This window comes from Suncus etruscus, chromosome 16 (assembly GCF_024139225.1).
Source record: "Suncus etruscus isolate mSunEtr1 chromosome 16, mSunEtr1.pri.cur, whole genome shotgun sequence".
In the NCBI taxonomy this organism is placed as follows: Eukaryota; Metazoa; Chordata; class Mammalia; order Eulipotyphla; family Soricidae; genus Suncus; species Suncus etruscus.
The window spans coordinates 73,053,212-73,067,781 of NC_064863.1; positions in this window are offsets into that span (position 1 = coordinate 73,053,212).

The following is a 14,570-nucleotide window of genomic DNA, read 5'->3' on the forward strand; positions in this document are numbered from 1 at the left end:
GGATGGGAGGGGCTTTAAATGTTGACTTTACCTAGATGATATATATTTTTTTAATTTTTATTTTGACCAAAGTGGATTACAAATATTTTACAGTAATATTTTTTACAGTAATATTTTAGGTACATAGCGACATTGAATCAGGGGCATTCCCACCACCAATGTTGTCCTCCCTCCACCCCTGTTCCCAGCATGCATCCCATATCCCCCTACTTTATCCCCCTACCCCTGGGCTGCTAGTATAAGTGGTCCCTTCTGTGTCTAGCTTGTTGTAGATTGGGTATCGATTCTGTTGTCATTGGCTTTGGATTTGGTATTTAACTCTGATCGTTTTTTTTATTTCTACTGAATGTTCATACAACTGTTTTGTCTTGGTATCCTCCATTATTTCCCCCTCAATTTGTGAGGCAGAAAAATATGGTTTGATTTATGTGGTTCTATTTGAAGAAAAGAAGAAAAGAATGGGGCAAAAATCAAAGAAGCAAAAAAATGGGAGGAGTCCTTCTAGAGGCTATAAATATCAATTTAAGAGAAGAAAGAGAAAAAGGAAGAAAAACATAACAACAATACAAAAAAAAGTCAAATCAAACAGATAACTCGAAAAGCACCACAGCAATAAAGACAACAACCAAACAATAACCATAGTCCTGAAATAAAAACAAAACAAAGCACACACATACACACACACACACACACACACACACACACACACACATACAGGGGGAAAAAACCCACAAAAAGCAATAACAAAACCAAAAAAATAATTTGTGTCTTTTTTTGCATAGGCACAGTAAATATTGGGGAGATTTTATAAAGGAAATTCCCTTGACCTAAGAGATACTGGGTTTCTCCTCCCTTAAAGTATACTGTCATGGGAATAACTATAAGCTCCGTACATGCTCTTTTATTTTCCCCTAGGTCCTTTAGTGGTGTCTGGAAACTTTCTGCTCTGTCGTGGATGATATAATCAGGCCTCTGTAGATCTTGTTATTTGCACAGGTCAAAGGATGGAGCCTAGATGGAGTCTTTCTTTACGGTTCTAGAAGTTCTGTTTCATCACTATTGTTTTAATCAGTCTTCTGTAGTTGGTGGTCTTGGGTTTTGCCTCAATCCTAGGACGAAATATAGGATAGAGTCTTTCATTATGTTTCCAGAAGATCTACTCAGTTGCAGTTGTCTCAGTCAGATCTCTGGAATTAGAGATCTTGGTTGTTGTACAGATCAGAGGCCAAGGCCTAGACTAGGATTTTTTTTTTTTATTGATCCCAGGATATGTTCTGCCCAGTCATGGTTGTCACAGTCAGTCTTCTATAGATATAGAACTTGGCCTTTGTACAAATAAAAGGATAACATGTTTTCTGACTTTATCCTATCTTTAGGAGGTGAGGTAAGTCAGCCTGCTCTTAGACCAAGTTGCTGCCATTTTCTCATTGTCAGGATGTTATATCAAAACTGGCGCATGTTGGTTTCAGAGCAGTATTAAAAATGTCCCAGAGGGGGGACGGAGAGATAGCACAGCAGTAGGGCGCTTGCCTTGCAAGTGGCCAACCCATGACCACAGTGGTTCGAATCCCGTCATTCCATATGCTCCCCGTGCCTGCCAGGAGCGATTTCTGAGCACAGAGCCAGGAGTGTGAATGCCGCTGGGTGTGGCCCCAAAACAAAACAAAACAAAACAAAATATCCCAGAGGAAGATTGGTTCTTGGAGCTGTTGGGGAGAATTGTGCTGTTGCAGAGAATTGTGTTGGTTCTATGTCTGGAATCTTGCCTAGATGATATTATCATGGGCATGTGATTAGATGTCTTTTAGTCTCAATTATATCTCTGAAATGGATCTAGCAGGACCTATCCTAGAAGATTACTTGATCATCTTTTCATTGTACTGCATGAAATGCACATAAAAGCATTCCATGGAATGCCTTCACTGATATGTTCCCAGCATTGAAGTCAATTGACCATACATTTGTTAACAATTAAAAATTGTAAAATTTATTTATTTATTTTGGTTTTGGGGCCACATCCAGCGTTGCTCCAGGGTTACTCCTGGCTATGTGGTCAAAAATTACTCCTGGCTTGGGAAACCATATGGGATGCTGGGGATCGAATCCAGGTCCATCCTGGGCAGCCATGTGCAAGGCAAATGCCCTGCCACTGTGCCATCATTCTGGTCCTCCAAAATTTTAATATTTATAAATAAGTATGTATATATATATATGAAGTTTTTATACAAAATATTTTTTTAATTTTTATTTTGATCATATTGGCTTTCAGAGTAGTATTTTTAGAGTAGTATTTGATCATATTGGCTTTCAGAGTAGTATTTTAGGTAATATTAACATATTTAGGTACATATTAACATTGAATCAGGGGAATAACCATCACCAAATTTGTCCTTCCCTCATCCCCGTTCCCTTCCTGAAACCTATATCCCTCACCATCATCCCCCAGGCTGCTAAAGTAGGTGGTCTTTGTCTAGCTTACTATTAGTGATCATATGTCTGTTTGGTCCTGGTACCCTCCCTTGTTTCCCCCTCTATTTGAGAGGCAGAGCTAGATAATTCGAGTTATGTGGTTTTGTTTGAAGGAAAGAAAAGCAATAGAATGGGGTAAAAAAATAAATAAAAGAAAAGAAAAATCAAATAAGCTTAAAATTGGTGGAGTCATTCTAGAGCAGTGGTCCTTAATACAAACATATTGTATTTGTATCTGTTTTGTTTCTTCATTGCAAAATAAGATATATGCAGTGTGCATAAGAATTCGTTCATAAGTTTTGTTTTTACTATAGTCAGACCCTCCAATGGTCTGAGGGACAGTGAACTGGCCCCCTGTTTAAAAAGTTTGAGGACCCCTGTTCTAGAAGCTTTCAACCTCAGTTTGAGAGAGGACATGAAAAAGGTAATTGAAACACCACAACAATACAGAAAGAAATATCAAATAAAATATCCAGTGAGTACTACAGCAATAAAGACAGCACCACACAATAGTCTTGGTCCTGAAATCAAATCATGCCAGAGTGCAAAAAAAAAAAAAAACAAAAAAAAACAAGAGAAAAATAAAATAAAATTGGAGACATCAACTTCAGTATCTACACCAAAATAAAGAAGTAAAAAAAATCAATAAATATATATGTGGATAAAATGATTATTTTGTGCTTTTGTTTTCTTTTTCCCTGAATAGGCACAGTAACTATTGGGGATATTATAGAGAGAATACTCTTGTCCTAGGAGATTCAGGGTTTCTCCACCCCTGAAGTATACTGTCATGGGATTAACTATAGACTCCTTGCATGACATACAAAATCTTTTAAGATACACTTTTAGTAGGTTTTAATAGATATCTAAATGTTCTTTTGATAGAGAAATTAATAAATTATTATGAAACAAATCACTTAACAATTTTTTTATTTAGGGGTAGAATAATAACATAGTGGGGAAGGCATTTTCATTGCATGTGGTCAATCTGGGTCCAACCTCCAGGATCTGATATGGTCCTCTGAGTCTGTCAGAAATGATTTCTGAGCACAGAGCTAAGTGTAACCCCTGAACACCACCAGATGTGGCCCAAAGAAAACAAAACAAACTATTGAAAGACTACTAACAGAAATACACATAATCTTAATATTTTTATTTAAATCAATATGATTCACAAAGTTTTTTATATATATATATTTCAATATTAGACATACAGTATTTCAGCACCAGTCCCACTACAAGTGTTAATCTCCCTATAGCAATTTTCCTAAGTCTATTCCATATTTCCCTCCTCTATTCTCCCCCATCATAACAGAACTTTTTAAGTTTGGTTGTTAAAGTTGGGTGTTTTCATAATTCAGTGTTGTTGATTTCATATCTTATTTAGTTTTGTTCTTTCTCAGTACCACCAATACATCTGAGTCCCCATGACCCCTGTCTTTTTTTTTATAAATATATTTTTTATTTAAGTAACATGATTATAGTTGGGTTACAGTCACAAACAGAACACCCCCTTCACCAGTTTAATATTCCCCCCTTCCAATGCCCCCCTCCCATCCCCTGCCTGTATTTGAGACAGACATTCTACTACAGCTATTTGTTTTTAAGTTCAGTAAATTTTTTTTTCTTAAAGGATAAGGGTTAAAAAAAATAGTAAAGGTGCGCCAGTGGCAATTGCCGTTGTTTGCATAGGCCCAGAAAAATATGGGGAAAATGGAAAAAAAAATCCCTGGCCTGATTACAAGAAGGCCTCACCCCCCCCCCCAAGGTTTATTGGCATAAGACCGATTCTGGGCTCCAGGCATACCAGTCTGTCCAACCCGAGTCATTCTCCGTGGTCCCGGTGAAACTTTTTCACACTTTAGCTGTTGTTTGTATCAGGTTCCTATATTTAAAGATTCTAGATTCTATGCATTTCTTTCATTGACGTCAAGCTGATGTGGAGCATCCTCTGGTTTCAGCACACCATTAGATGCGGAGCGATCTGCCCTGCAAGCAGGCTGTTGCTGAATGACCCCATATTTTATTATTTCACATCTGTCTTTATTCTACCCTCATCTATTTCTTTCCTTTTCCTTTTTCTCAATATATTAGTGGCCAAAAGTGTTGTAGATAACACCATTGAAAGAAACTATTGTATTCCATCATGTTATTTTAACTACAACATATAGATGATGTTATCTTGTATTTATTTTGCTTCTTTTGGCTTAGTTCATTGAATATATATCTTCCAGTTACATCTATGTTGCAGAAAATTACATGACTTAATTGTTTCTTAGACCTGTGCAGTATTTAATTGTATACATGTACCACATCTTCAAAAGCTATTGATCTGTTATTGGACATCTAGGTTGATTCCAACTCTTAGCTATTGTTCTGAGTGTTGTGTGTGCACCTGTACTTTTGAATGAATGTTTTTCTGTCCTGGGAATAGATACACCAAAATGAAATTACTGGGTCCAATTCTTAGTTGACTAAGAATGCTCTATACTGTTTTCCATAGGAGTTGAACAAGCCAACATTGACACTGTTAGTGCCACTAACAATATTTTTTGTTATGTACCATACTCACCTGTGTAAGATGATATCTCATTTTTTGTGTTCCTAGGGTATATTCCTAGGAATGGTATAGCTGGATCATTTGGGAGCTCGATTTCCAGTTTTTGGAGGAATCTCCATATCGCTTTCCATAAAGGTTGAACTAGATGGCATTCCCACCAGCAGTGGATAAGTTCATTGCAGCACTCTTTACCATAGCAAGACTCTGGAAACAACCAAGGTACCCTTCAACAGATGAATGGCTAAAGAAACTGTGGTACATATACACAATGGAATATTATGCAGCTGTTAGGAGAGATGAAGTCTTGAAATTTTCCAATACATGGTTGTACTTGGAATCTATTATGCTGAGTGAAATAAGTCAGAGAGAGAGAGAGAAAGAAAGATGCAGAATGGTCTCACTCATCTATGGGTTTTAAGAAAAATGAAAGACATACTTCAATAATAACTTTCAGACACAAAACAGAGAAGGGCTGAAAGTTACAGCTCACCTCATGAAGCTCACCACAAACATGGATGAGTTTAGTTAAAGAAATAACTACATTGTGAACTATCCTAATAATGAGAATGTATGAGGGAAATAGAAAGCCTGTCTAGAGTACAGGCGGGGTTTGGGTGGGGAGGAGGGAGATTTGGGACATTGGTGATAGAAATGTTGCACTGGTGATGGGTGGTGTTCTTTACATGACTGAAACCCAAACACAATCATGTATGTAATCAAGGTGTTTAAAAATATATAAAAAGATGATATCTCCTTTTTTTTTTTTTTTTTTTTTTTGGTTTTTTGGGCCACACCCGTTGACGCTCAGGGGTTACTCCTGGCTATGCGCTCAGAAGTTGCTCCTGGCTTGGGGGACCATATGGGACACCGGGGGATCGAACCGTGGTCCGTCCAAGGCTAGCGCAGGCAAGGCAGGCACCTTACCTCTTGCGCCACCGCCCGGCCCCCAAAAAAGATGATATCTCATTGTCTTGATTTGGACTTCCCTAATGATAAGTGATGATTAGCATTTTTTCATGTCCCTTTTTGCCATTTGTTGGCCTTTCTCAGAGAGGTGTCTATTCATTTTATTTTCCCATTTTTGGATGGGTTTTATTTTGGGTTTTAATCTTTGTGAATACTTTGTTTATCCTAGATACCAACCATTTATCTGATGTGAGTGCAATTTTTTTCTCCCAATCATCTGCCTTTTTGTTTTACTTTCTGCCATACAGAAACTTTTTAATTTTATGTATTCCCACCTGTTCAGTTTTGATTCTGTAGTCTTTGCCATTTGCATCATATAATTGAACTTGAGCTCTCAGAGCATCTTGCCGATGTTTTCCTCAATGTTCTTTATAGAATCAGGTTTGATATTAAGTGCGGGTGTCTGGTAAGCCCCCCCAAAAGGGGCCCGACCAGCAGAAAGTGGATGAGAGGCTCACGGACAGGCGCACCTTTATTTTGTGAGGCTCAGATCACAACCACACCTGTAAGAAATCTGAGAGAGGTTAATAACAAATGACCCAAGACAGAAAAACCGTTCAAAGGCCTTTTAATGTGATCTTGCATCCTCTTATATAGACGAGGTAAAGAGGGGCAGGCAAAAGGTAACGTCAATCATTCTTTTGGCATGCAGGCCACTCCATTATTCCAAATAAGGTATAAACACAGCACAGGTTGGGTGGAACAAAGAAAATAACATCATTCCCCAAATATGGAAAGTGGGCAGTGGGGCAGGGGGCAGAAACAACTTGCAAGTCATGCTAGATTAGCAGTTTCCATGGAAACACCCTGTGACCCTGGGTAGGGTCTGCTGACCACATTCCCAAGCTCTTAAAAGATTTATGGTGGGACAAGTTGTTAAGAAATAACTTTGTAAAAACAATGTTGCACAGAACAATAATGAATACCTTGTTAACTTAAGTATGCGGGCCAGGGGAGTATAGCTGCATTCCTGGGAGTGGTACCAGGCTGTGTTCCTCTCCCCTGGGCTAAGAAGTTATTTATTACTTTTGTGGCTGCTTTTTTCCTGCTGGCTCAGGGGCTTTGTAGCAAAACAGCACGTAGGCAGTTTGCAGGTGTAAAAATGGAAAATGGCAGAGAGGCTATTGCAAAATGGCCACTGTCAAGTCACGGTAACCAACAATTAAGGTCTTTGATTACTTTGAGTTGAGTTTTGTGTAAGATATTGTGTATTTCTTACACTGGTTATCTAATTATTCCAACACCATTTGTTGAAAAGGCAATCTTTTATTTCATTTTATATTCTCAGCTCCTTTGTAAAAAATTAGTTGACCATATACCTGAGAGTTTGTCATTAGATATTCTAATATGACCTATTTGTCCAAATGTTTGTCTTTTTTCCAATACCATATTGTTTTGGTCATTATAGTTTTGTAGTACAGCTTCAAATGATAATGAGGTAATGAGATGCCTCCCAGTTTCTTGTTTTTCAGTACGGTTTTGACTGTCTAGGATCTTTTATATTCCACACAAACTTTTTAATTGACTGCTATAAGTTCTTGGAAAATTATGTCTAAATGTTTTTAGGGATTACATTGAATATATATAGTAGTTTAGGTAATATTGTACTAATATTTGTTTTTCGGCCACAACTGGCAGTGCTCGGGGGTTACTTTTGGCTTTCAACTCAGGAGTCACTACTTGTGGGGTTTGGGGACCATATAGGATGCCTGGGATTGAATACAGGTTAGCTACATGCAAGGCAAGTGCCTTACTTGCTGTACTATCACTTCTGTCTTTTAATTTTATGTTTTTAAAATTAAATATTACAGTACCAAAGAGATAGTCCAGTGTCTAAGGTGCTTGTTTTGCACATGGTTTGATCTCTGGTACTCTGTGGTCTTCAGAGCCCCATCTGGAATTATTCTTAAGTTTAGTGACAGGAACAATTTCTAAGCTCTGCCAGGTATGGTTGAAATCCCCCATTCCCATCAAAAAATAAATAAGAATTTTAGTAATCAATAATGAACTGATGGACTTGTGACATATATACAGTTGTATGTGACATACATACATACATATTGCCTGACATACAGTTGTATTAAGGAGACCTAATTTGCCACCTATTCATTCTTTTTCTTCCAATTCTAGTTAGTCTTCCATCCAAGAGTACTTATTAGCTACATACCGTGATTTCAACCTCTAACTTTTTTCTCCTTTGCAATCAACAACTGTAGGACACATGTATCTTAAGTGGCTCAGCACAGTCCTGTGTGTATCCTTTTAATCCAGCATGACATGGCCTCAGGCACTGATGATATGGCTCCTTCAACTATCAAACAATTTACAATAAATGGTTAGTGCACTCTGATTTTGAAGCTTCTTGCTTCTTATCTTTTGTGTAGTCCTATGATAGGACTGAAAATTATGTGCCCTGTAACTATGATTAAAAAATATAGCACAAATATAAATGGGTTTTGGATATTGTGGGAATTGAGCTGGTGCTGGAAAATAAAGAGAAGCAAGATCTTGTTCAATCTACTTAGCAGCTGGGTCCAGAAATAGGATACATGTAGAAATGTGAATGGAATTACCAAGTGACTTTTTCAGGAAATATTTAAATAGTTAATAAGTTAATTTAGTTCAATGTCATAACATGTCTAGAGATATAGTATTTAAATGAGGATTTAAAAATTTTCTAGAACCTTGTGATGCAGAATAGGTGGAAGAGAGGAGAAATGGAATTTTGTGTAAGGGGAATCTGAATAAAAAATCAGTAAATTGAAAAAATAGTGTGCCTTTAAGGGAAAGTGAAGATCTGTCTTGGCAGACAGATATTTGAGGAAGAATCAGAAATAAGAAATAATTCATTTCCAATCAAATTTGAAATCCCAAATGAGATGTATTTATTTGTTTTGTTAGAAAAATGGATCTTTTAGATATAAATATTATAGATCTAATAGGTATTAGAAATAATATTAGATACCTTCTTAAGCAAGTGAAGTACTTTATGAAATTGAGCTCACGTTAAAGTTAGTAATGATCTGGTTCTTGGGGGTGTAGTCAGTGATGAGAATGATTGGGGTATAAGTTGTGCTTTGGAGAGATGTGCCAGCTGGGGAATGATAAACCATCAAGGAATATATTGAAAGGATCCAGAAATATTATGTAGTGAAGCTGGGATAGGAAAGAAGGGGAAATCTAATGAAAAGATTTCTCAAATAGGTAAAAATTCAAAGATAAGACAGAGCAAACTAGAAGATATTACAGAAGAAAATTAGAAATTTAGGTGCCAAGACTTATAGAGGATAGAGTTTAATTGGTGTTAAAACAACTTTATGTCAAGTTTTAGACAACATGTAACATTGATTAATTCTTTAATTAATTAACATTCATTTTTGTAGGCAGCAGAAGGTTGGATTCTGTGCAAGTGCTTTCTCTTCTAAGAAGCCTTTTTTAACCTTCTTACATTAATTGTTTTCAACATAATTATTGATTAGAAATCCTCCCTCCTTTTGAGTCCTCATCGTTCTTTCAATATTATTCTATCAAGGAATATGTCTTATTCTTTTATGATGTTCACTGCTTATATATGGTACTTGGTATAAAAAAGGCTTGTGAGTGAGTGACCAAGACAATCAAGTAAAATGGTCAGATCTAGATGAAGAAATAATTTTACTACCATAGGTAGGACGAAAAGTATATTGTTAATAGAAACCCTAGTAAATAGTTTTTCTAGTTCAGACACTCCTTATTGCAAGAGTGATAAAGAAAATACAAGCAACACTCTTGGGAAAATGGCAATTTGCCCTCAAGAACACAATTTAATTAATAATCACTATACTAGATTTAAATTTTTTAAAATTTTTTTTAAAAAATTTTTTATTGCAAGAGTGATAAAGAAAATACAAGCAGCACTCTTGGAAAATGGCAATTTGCCCTCAAGAACACAATTTAATTAATAATCACTATACTAGATTTAAATTTTTTTTAATTTTTAATTTTTTTTTTAATTTTTAAAATTTTTTTTAAATTTTTGTAATTTTTAAAAATTACTTTATTTATTTATTACTTTTCTCTTCTTCAAACAAAACCATGCAACTTGAACTAGCTAGTCCTGCCTCCCAATTAGAGGGGGAAATAAAGGAGGCACCAAGACCAAACAAGTGCAAGACTACTGTGTAGTAGGATAGGTACATAGGGGACCACATATTCTAGCAGCCCTGGGGGTGAGGGAAGAGGATATGGGAGATAGGACAAAAATGGAGGTGTAGGGAAGACAATTTAGTGATGGGAATCCCCCCTGATTTTATGTAAATATTTACCTAAAATATAATTGTCAACAATATGTAAGCCAATATGATCAAAATAAAAATTATATTAAAAAATTGAATTACTGTGAGACAGTTACAAAGTTGTTTAGGATTTTCAGTCATACAGTGTTCCAACACCCATCCCTTCACTAGTGCATATGACCAGGATACAATGCCCATGAAATAGGAGAAATTAATTACACGACACTCATCTGACAAGATGTTAATGTCAAAGAAATATAAGGCACTGCTAGAACTTTACAAGAAAAAACCCCAAACAACTCCATCATAAAATGGGGAGAAGAAATGAATAGAAACATCCTCAAAAGAAATACAAATGGCCAAAAGGTACATGAAATAATACTCTGCATCACTAATCATCAGGAATATGCAAATAAAAGTAACAATGAAATATCTCACACCACAGAGTCTGGTACATATCAAGAACAAACAGTGTGGGTGTTAATGTAGGGAGAAAGTGACTTTTATTCACTGCTGGTATAAAGGTTGGCTTGTCCTGCATTTCTAGAAAACAAAATGGACATTCCTAAAAAAAAAAATAGAGAAAGAAAAAATAAATTGAGCTTTCATTCAAACCAGCATACTGCTCCTGAAAATATACCCTAGGGCAGGGGTCTCAAACTCGCAGCCCACAGGCCTTTTGGCCCTCTGTACAACATTTTGTGGCCCGTGGCGAGCCTTCAAATATCACAGTATTTGCGATTATTCACTTACCAAATGATCACAATAAAAATTGCACTAGTAAGAAAGTAATTGCATTAAACTTTCTCATACCTCGATTTTTTGCGATTTTTTTTCTTACTAATGTGATTTTTTATTGCGAATATTTGGTAGCAAAATCCCTTATGCGTCCCTGCCTCACCCCCACTTTGCCTCCTGCGGCCCCCAGGTAAACTGAGTTTGAGACCCCTGCCCTAGGGTATAAAATACAATTCTGGATAATGTGTTATACAATGAAATAATTTTCTTCCAGCCTTTGATTTTGAGTCTGTTTGTTCTGACTATTCAGATGTGTTTCTTGTAGGCAGCAGAAGGTTGGATTCATTTTTTTTGATCCATTTAGCCACTCTGTGTCTAACTGGTGAGTTTAGTCCATTGACATTGAGAGAGGTAATTGTCATGGGATTTAGTGCCATCTTTCTATAGAAGTTTGGTGTATCTGTTGGTCAATCTTGTCTCAAAGTAGACATTTCTATTTTTCTTTTAAGGCTGGTTTTGAGTCTGTAAAGTTTCTGTGCTGTTGTTTATCTGTGAAGCTATGTATACTTTCTTCAAACCTAAAAGTGAGCTTTGCTGGGTACAGTATTCTAGATGAAGCATTTATTTCATTGAGTTTTGTCACTATGTCCCACCACTGCCTTTTGGCCTTGAGTGTTTCTTGTGACAGGTCTGCTGTAAATTTGTGTTCCGTTCAACTTGATCTATTCTTTCTTTGAGTTTTGTGAACATCCTCCATATTTCTTCTCTAAGCTTCATATCTGGGAGACTAACTAGGTGGTTGACCATTTTCTGGTCATCAGAGTTGACATCTTCATTCTTTATGCCTGGTATTGGCCTGCATTGTTTCCCATTGTCACACTTGTATTGTGGGTTTTTCTACGTGTTGTGGTGGTATTCATCAGCTAGATGATGTGTGAGGCTGCGAAGTGAGGCAGAGCAGCCATACTCCTCTGGCTCCACCATTTGTGGGTGGGTAGACTCACTTCCAAGGAAGGAGAGCCCTTAGGGAAGAAAGCCACACAGGATCAAGTCTTTGGCCGGAGCAAGCAGAGAAAAGTCCAACGATGTCTACTGTGCTTCAGAGACACAGCACAATTCCTATAATTTTTCCTATTAAAACCACTTTTTTCTGTCTCACAAATTTTGATAATTCATGTATTCATTCTTACTTGTTTCAAGAAATCTTTTGATATCCTCTTTGATTTTATTTCAGACCTACTTGTATTTCAGTAGTGAGCTGTTAAATGTAGAGGTGTTAAAGTTCTTTCTCTCTGTATGTAATTCACTTCTAATTTCAGTGCATTATGATCTGAGAAGGTAGTTGATACAATTGTTTTAAATATTTTGCTGGTCTCTCATTGGGTGCATATATGTTAAGAAGTGTGATATTTTTTCTTGTACATGTCTCTTGATTATTAAGAAGTGTCCATCTCTATGACTCATAACCCTTTTCTAGCTTAAAGTCTGTGTTGTTTGATATTAGTATGGCCACTCCAGCCTTTTTTAAGGGAGTTGTTTGCTTGAATCCATTGTCCTCCAACCTTTGACTTTGAGCCCATGCTTTCTCTGAGTATTCAGAAGTGTTTTTGTGGGCAGCAACATTTGATCCATTTTGCCACTCTATGTCTCTTATTTGCTGCATTTAGTTTGTTGGCTTTGAGAATGATGACCAAAACAGCATGGTATGGAACAAAGACAAACTATTGATATTGGGTAGAATGAATATATCATGGACCAACATTCAAAAATTGCTATATAAACTTCTAATAAAAGTAAACTCTGAGACTTTTTTCTGAATATATACATGCTATGTGCAAAACAAACATGTTTTAGACTAATAGAATCAGATATGCTATCTCAGATTATAGTTTGGGACACCTATTGCTTTTTCCTGTTAAAAGTTGAGATATAACTAAGAAATAATATACAGTAGAATAATAGGTTGTTTCCCTAGAACATGACCGACCTGCTTTCCATCCCATGAATGGGAATAGTCTTTCAGCACTACCAAAGTTGCCTTGAGTGTAGAGATATAATATGACTTATTCTCAGTATATCTGGGTATTTCAAAAAATACCCATTATATCTGGGTATTTTCCAAAATCACAGGAAAACAAAACAAACATGAATTTGTAGTATAAATGCTGTGGAGATAGCTCAAATGGCTGGTACTCAAACCTTTCTTAAAGGAGATCTAAATTTGCTAAGGGTGGTGGCCCTCAAGCACAATCAGGTATACTCCACGTACCACAATAGCCCCTCATTGAGATGTAATAGTTTCCATGTTATCTAGCACTATTTGTGTGTTTCTCTGTAGTTCTCCAGAGACTTCTAAGCACAAATGGCAGAGACTTAAGCACGTTTAAAACAAGACTTTCTGCTGTTATCCCCATTTGTCTTGGTCTTCAATTCTTTTAATATTTGTTATATCCCTTTCAATCAATTTTTCTTGACACAGAAGGTAGAAGAAAAATAAAAATCAAGTAGTTCTTACTTTCTCTTTGTCATCTGTCAATATTATTACATGAATTCCTACAGATTACTTCTATGCCTTAGAAAACTAAGTCTTATATTTTCTATGGCATAGTTTGCAAGTTAGTGTATTCTTGTGATTAAGTATTCGTGACTTAATATTCCCATTTTATATGTATACACAGATGCAACTGTTTTGAAATAAAATTATATATTGGCCTCATGAAAGAAGTATTTGAATAGTTTATGTTTTGAATATCATTGCCAGACAGCCTTTATTAAGTACTCCTTATTTATTCATTCATTTATCATTGTAACATTATGTTCTAAATCTTCCACAGGAATAACCAAAGGGAATAAATCTGAAAAATAATAATGGATTGCAGTTATGACTAGTGTACAGCTTAGCAAAAATGTTTTAAAATCACCATTATTTAAATCAAGTAAGTAGATAGTAAGACTGTTTATATGATGTTTTTCATCTGTTCAAAGGTATTCTCACACTGTATTCAACATGTCAGTTTCTTACCATATGTTATAATAACTTTTGTACTTTCTATCTTTTCTGTTATTTCTAATTTCACCACCTCTATACCCAATTTCCTTCATATACATTTTTAGATGCCTAAATAATTTTTTTTCTTTTCTTTTTGGTTTTTGGGTCACACCCGGCAGCGCTCAAAGGTTACTCCTGGCTGTAAGCTCAGAAATTGCCCCTGGCAGGCACGGGGGACCATATGGATGCTGGGATTCCAACCACCGTCTTCTGCATAGAAGGCAAACGCCTTACCTTTATACTATCTCGCCAGCCCAGAGGGGGTCACCACTGGAATGATCACACACACACACACACACACACACACACACACACACACACACACACACACACACACACACACTCGCAGTGGGGGAAACTGTAAAGCAGAATCCACTTATTGCAAACACTCCTTATATAGGTTAGGCAAAGCAGGCTTTAGTCAGGAAACAGTTTATCACTTGAAAACAACTGCATGTTCAGAGTCCTTGGTGTCCCAAATGGTATGCAAAATATAGTTCGAAGAAGTATGCTT